A 6,582-nucleotide genomic window follows, 5' to 3' on the forward strand; every position below is an offset into this window, starting at 1 on the left:
CCGAGGGCTGGGACCAATCGGGAGGGCGATCAGGATGCAGGACCAGGAGGCAGAGCACCTCCAGCAGGTGGGCAGATGGATGACCCGAAGACCAGCGATGTCGACAGTACCGCCATGGCTGGAGGGCCGCTCGGGAAGGCAGCTGGATGGCCACTGGGCAAAAGAACTTTGGAGGCGGCTGGAGGGCCACTGGGCAAAGGAAATTCAGAGGCGGCTGGAGGGCCACTGGGCAAACGGACTCCGCAGGCAGCTGGAGGGCCATTGGGCAAATGGACTTCAGAGGTGGCTGGACAGCCGCTGGGTAAGCAGACTTCGGAAATGGCGGGACGGCCGCTGGGCAAACAGACTTCAGAGCCAGCGGGAAAACCGCTGGGCAAAGAGTTCAGAGGCGGCGGGACAGCCGCGAAGCAAAGAGACTTTAGAGGTGGCGGGACGAGCGGGGTTCCAACAGACTTCAGAGGTGGCGGGACGACCGTCGGGCAAACAGACTTCGGAGGCGGCGGGACGGCCGCGGGGCAGGCAGACTTCGGAGGCGGCAGAATGGCCGCCGCTGGGGGACCAGACCTCGGAGGCGGGCAACAGAGCCGCTCGGGGGAGAGGATTCAGAGGCGGCAACACATCTGCTCGGGGGACAGGCTTTGGAGGCGGCGAGGCAGCCGCTCTGGGGACAGGCTTCAGAGGAGGTGAAGCAGCCGCTCGGGGGACAAGCTTCAGACGTAGCGAGTTAGCTGCTCGGGCGACAGGCTTCAAAGGTGACGAGACAGCCGCTCGGGGTACAGGCATCGGAGGCGGCGAGGAAGCCATTCAGAGGACAGATCTCGGAGGCGGCGCGGCAGCCGCTCTTGGAGCAGGCTTCATAGGCGGCCCGGGGACGCTGGGCAGCTGAGACTCGGGGATGCTGGGTAGCTGAGGCTTGGGGACGCTGGGCAGCTGAGGCTCGGGGACGCTGGGCAGCTGAACCCGACAGGTCGGCTGAGGTGGCCAGCCGAACAGGAACCTGTAGAAGGAGTTGGACACTGTGGCTGGCGACTGGTAGTTGGACAGGACGTTGGCCAGCTGCCGAGGGACATGAGACTGGCAGAGACTACGGGGACCTCCCCTTTGCCAGGCGGGTTCCCCAGAATGGGTCCAGGGATGGAGCTGGCTCGGCACCACCCCTCAGCTGGTGGTTTATTGGCCGGTAGGCAGGCTGTCGGCTAGCGGGTTCAGGGCCAGCAGACCGGGAGACAGACTGTTGGTTATCCAGCTGAACAACCCCCCCCGACGGAGGCCATTAACCCCAGACAAAGAGCAGAGCAACCAAGGGGTATATATACCCCATGGAGGCCCATCAGGGAGATTGGGTGCAGGACAGGGCAGAAACTGGACAGCCAATCGGAGAAGGCAGAGGTGAATGAAGCCATGCAATGAAGGTCATTCAGGCACACGGACGCAGGTGAATCAAAAACCATGGCATGAGAGAGCATAGATTACAGATCATGACACCTGGTATGTTTTTCCTCGTCACTTTCAATACCGGCACGGCTAACAATCTGACGCATGGTGAGAGGAAGGTGGTGCTAACTTCACGGCTCATGGCATCCGCGGACTCTGTGGCATCCTCCAGCTCCCGCTGCAGTTTCCTATGGTTCAGCATGTCGTTGACCACTTCTGTGTTATTCTGCTCCTCCTCGAGCTCCTCCTCTAGCTGAACAATGCGCGCCTTAAACGTTCTCTTCTTTTTTATTTGTATCTTTTTTTATTATTATTTATTTATTTGTTCGTCGATTTTTTACCCCTTTTAATGGCTATGAGAGCTGTCGTTGGAATGGAGCTGTACGGCCCTGCCCAGAGCTGTACCCGAGGTGAAACATTGAGGCGGTCTGGCGGCATTCTCCAGCTCCCACTGCAGTTTCCTATGGTTTGCATTCGCTCTCTGTGCCTCTTCCTCAGCCTCCTCCAGCTGCCTCTTCAATTGCTTTATACGATATTTCAACTTTTCTGCCTGGTCTTTGTACCGCTCTGTGTTGCGTATCTCACCCTCCACCTACAGGATGACTTCTTCCATCTTCTTCTCGGTGCGTCTGACCAACTTGGAGGTGTCCTGCCTCTCCCTGGTCTCTATGTACAGTTGATCCTCCGGCTGGGCGATTTTGGTCTCCAGGGCGGAGATACTGGACTTGTACTTGGACTTGACAATTCCCTTCAGCTCCGTGTTCAGGCACTCCAGCCGGGCTCGAACCCCCTCGATGCGCTGGGAGCTGCTGCGCTCAGCAGTAAGCTCCACATTCATCTGGTCATTCTTCAGCATGGCTCTCTTCAGCCTGTCGTTGACCAGTTCTGTGTTATTCTGCTCCTCCTTGAGCTCCTCCTCGAGCTGAGCAATGTGCGCCCCAAGCCTTCTCTTCTCCGCCGCAATTTGCGTATTCTTGCTGGCCTGGTTGTCAATCTCACCTTGTAGCTCGTCTCTCTCCTGCTGGGCCTGTCTTTTCACATGCTTCACAGCTGTCAACTCCTTCTGCAGCTGGATCATGTCATCCTCCATGCCCTTCAGCTTCTTCTCGGTCTCCTTGGCCTGAGCAAGGATCTCTTCCCTGGACATACAAGTGTCTTCTAGCTTCCTGATAAGTTCCTTCATCTGGGCCTGGAGTTTCTTCAGCTGCTTAAGGGCCTCGTCGCGGTTCTTTTTGGCCATATCAATGGCTGCCTCCAGTTCCTTCAGGTACAGTTCCAGCTTCTTACGGGCTGCCACAGCGACAGAACGCTGTTTCCTCTCATCCACAAGCTCAAGCTCCATCTCTCGCACCTGTTTAATCAGTGCCCTTTTCTTCTTTTCACCCATCTCATCTCGTCCTGCCAGGTCCCTCTTGTACTGGGCCTTCATTGCCTGCATCTTGACCTCCAGGCACAGCTTGGCATCGTCTGTGGCCTGCAGCTCATTCTCTACTTCCTCCAGCCGGGTCCTCATCTCATCCAGCTGCTGCCTCATTCCACGCTTGGACTTCTCCAGCACCTTCATTTGAGCACGCATCAGTTTATTGCTGCTGTCCAATTCATTCTTCATGTCGATCAAAGATTCCAGCTTGCGGGTCAAAGTCAGGGCATGAGTCACCTTCTCCCTTGCCTTAACCTCAGCACGGTCACGCTCCTGTGCATAATGTGCAGAGATGTTCTTCTCTTCTGTCAGCGTCTGGTCAAATGTCTTCTGCCTCTTCTCCAAGTTGGAGATGATCTGTCTGAGATGGTCCTGGCCCACGTGCAGGTCATCCAGCTCCTGCTGGAGACGCATCTTGGTCTTGTGCACCTTCTCAAAGGCAGCACACTTCTCCTCCCATTGCTGGTGCACTGCCTTCAGCTCCCTGTGAAGCTTCTCCTTTCCCTCCTCAGCATTCTTCAGACAGCCAGCTTCTGCCTCCACTTTCTTTTTCATGTCAGCAAGCTGAGCCTGCACACTGAAAAGCTGTTTCTGTACAGATTTCTTGGCCTCTTCCTCCTCCTCCAGCTGCTCTCTCAGGCTGCTCTGTTCATCCTCCAGCTGATGCATACGTGTGTTGAGAGACAGCTTCTTGCGTGTCTCCTCCTGCAGCAGTTCCTGGACATCCTGTAGCTGGGACTCAACAGCAGAGCAGTATGTTCTTGCCTTGATCAACTTGCCCTCCACATCACTCAGCACACTATTGACACTTTCCAGCTTGGTCAACTTTTCAGCCAGCTCCTGGCGCTGATGCTCAGTCTCTGCTTGTTTGGCAAGCAGTTCCTGGACCTGGGCTTCAGCCTTCTTCCTGTGATGCTCAGATTCTCCTTTACTCTGCATCAGTATCTGCAACTTTATGGCAAGCTCATTCCTCTCAGACTCCAGAGCCTCCTTGGCCTTGTCTACAGACACCTTGTTCCTCTTAGCTTGCTTAAGCTGCTCATTGAGCTCGTCAAAGGCCTGGCTGTGTTTCTGTCTCATCTCGAGCACCCGCAGTTCATGGACCTTGGCCTCATCATACAGAGCCTTTTTTAGCTGAGCCTGTGCCAAGGGGTTGTTGACCAGGTTGTGGTCCACGTACAGGAACGACATGGTTGCTGTGGTTGCTTTTCAGATGCAGGACGATTTTATGGAGATGATAAACAACAACTGTGCAGGAGCCGCTACTGAGGCAGTGATTAATGGGGATCTGAAAAAAAGAATAATAAGAGAAGATAAGATAAGATACTTTACTGCCATTGTGTGCAAACAACGAAATTTCATTTGGTGACTCTCAGACCAGCAACACTAGACAAGGTAAATGATTAATTTTTTTTTTAAAAACAAGCTAAAAACAAGAACAAACAACATTTAGCATAAGTAAGTGAGGTAGTAAAAACAGTGAGGTAGCAAAATGATAAGAATAGAAGAAGCCCCTAAATATAATAAAAGAAGTGGCGGCTCAGACGATGTCAGCGTCGCTGTGAAACAAACTCCTTCCCAGACGACCGCCGCTTCGTTGTAGAGCTCAAACAAATTAGAGCGCTCACCACTTCCCCCCTCTTTCACTTTTTCAGTCACACTTTTCTTTTCCTCTCTCTCCCTGCCCCTCTCTCTCTTTCTGGGTCTTCCTCTCTTTACTAATCCCTCCCTCTTCCACGAGCTAGTTCACGTATATTCGAACCTTGCGCAGTCATTCGTTCTTTTGGCTAATGTTCGTCAAATGTACAGACGTGATGACGTCACTGTAGTAAATACTTCAGATCAACTGTCCCCACACTCAGATTACAAATTTCCACAACAGGTCAAATTCGTTTTGAACGGGCACTGCACTAAGTGCTCAAAAATCCAGGTGTAGAAATCCCAGAAAAAATTGAATCGGTTCATCTGGACACTACGTTTAGCAGGAAACACGTTTCATCACTCATCTAGTGACTTTGTCAGTCTCAGCTGACTGCAGGTGGTATCCCCAACCTTATAAAGAATACCGCTGCACTATTTCCCAGTTTGGAAATCATCTGGTAGAAGGTGTGTAAATAGTTTTAATCATCTGATAGAATGTGTGTAACTAGTGTTAATCATCTGGTAGAAGGTATGTAAATAGTGTTAATCATCTGGTAGAAGGTGTGTAAATAGTGTTAATCATCTGGTAGAAGGTATGTAAATAGTGTTAATCATCTGTTAGAAGGTGTGTAAATGTTAATCATCCGGTAGAAGGTATGTAAATATAGTGTTAATCATCTGGTAGAAGGTGTGTAAATAGTGTTAATCTGGTAGAAATTGTGTAAGTAGTGTTAGACATCTGGTAGAAGGTGTGTAAATAGTGTTAATCATCTGGTAGAAGGTGTGTAAATAGTTTTAATCATCTGGTAGAAATTGTGTTAATAGTGTTAATCATCTGGTAGAAGGTTTGTAAATAATGTTAATCATCTGGTAGAAATTGTGTAAATAGTGTTAATCATCTGTTAGAAGGTTTGTAAATAGTGTTAATCATCTGGTAGAAGGTGTGTATCATCAGGTAGAAAGTGTGTAAATAGTGTTAATCATCTGGTAGAAGGTGTGTAAATAGTGTTAATCATCTGGTAGAAGGTGTGTAAATAGTGTTAATCATCTGGTAGAAGGTGTGTAAATAGTGTTAATCATCTGGTAGAAGGTGTGTAAATAGTGTTAATCATCTGGTAGAAAGTGTAAATAGTGTTAATCATCTGGTAGAAGGTGTGTAAATAGTGTTAATCATCTGGAAGAAGTTGTGTAAATAGTGTTAATCATCAGGTAGAAGGTGTGTAAATAGTGTTAATCATCTGGTAGAAGGTGTGTAAATAGTGTTAATCATCTGGTAGAAGGTGTGTAAATAGTGTTAATCATCTGGTAGAAAGTGTAAATAGTGTTAATCATCTGGTAGAAAGTGTAAATAGTGTTAATCATCTGGTAGAAAGTGTAAATAGTGTGTTAATCATGTACTTACACTTTCTGAAGGATGTTGTGATCCTTTAGACTGTTGTGAGTCTCAAGGTACCGCTGGTCTTTCAGTCTCAGGTGTAAGTGCTCTGTAAGGCATAGATAGTCCTCACTTTAGATGAGGTCATACAAAACACTTAACTAACAACTAGTAACGACCTGAATTAATCATGAGTTGCAGTATTGAGTGTTGATAAAACATCTGTTAACACACTCACTAACCATTGGTGCATGTCTTGCTTTACATATGATGAGTTTTTGTGACTAATGGAAGCAACAAATTCAATTCATCCTCTACCTCTTCACTGAAGGTACCATCACCAGGATGTTCTCATGATCGGTTCGTATGATATCGTACGAAAAGTAGTGCACGGAAATTCGTATGTATTCCAAGTTATTCTGGGCCACGCCTACCCCTACCCCTAACCTTAACTCCCTCCTCCGCAGAAAAGCCCCCCCGGCAAACCCTAACCCCCCCCGCAGAACAGCCTCCCCGCAGGCCGGGAGCCCCCCAAAACAGCCCGGGGACCACCTAACCTCACCCGCAGAACAGCCCACCTGACCCACCCCACCGCACTCTAATCCCTGCTGCAGAACAGCCCCCCCGCAGGCCGGGCAGCTCCCCGAACAGCCCCGAGTGTCCCCTCAATAGACCGAACAGCCCTGGGTCACCCTAACCCCTCTTGCAGAAC

General features: G+C 50.0%; 1 pseudogene; it reads right to left on the reverse strand.

Annotated features, from left to right (window-relative positions):
* Positions 1–804: 804 nt before the first annotated feature.
* Positions 805–4,045, reverse strand: LOC130113069 (myosin-9-like; annotated as a pseudogene).
* Between the last annotated feature and the right edge of the window lie 2,537 nt (positions 4,046–6,582).

This window comes from Lampris incognitus, chromosome 5 (genome assembly GCF_029633865.1).
Source record: "Lampris incognitus isolate fLamInc1 chromosome 5, fLamInc1.hap2, whole genome shotgun sequence".
NCBI classification, from domain to species: Eukaryota; Metazoa; Chordata; class Actinopteri; order Lampriformes; family Lampridae; genus Lampris; species Lampris incognitus.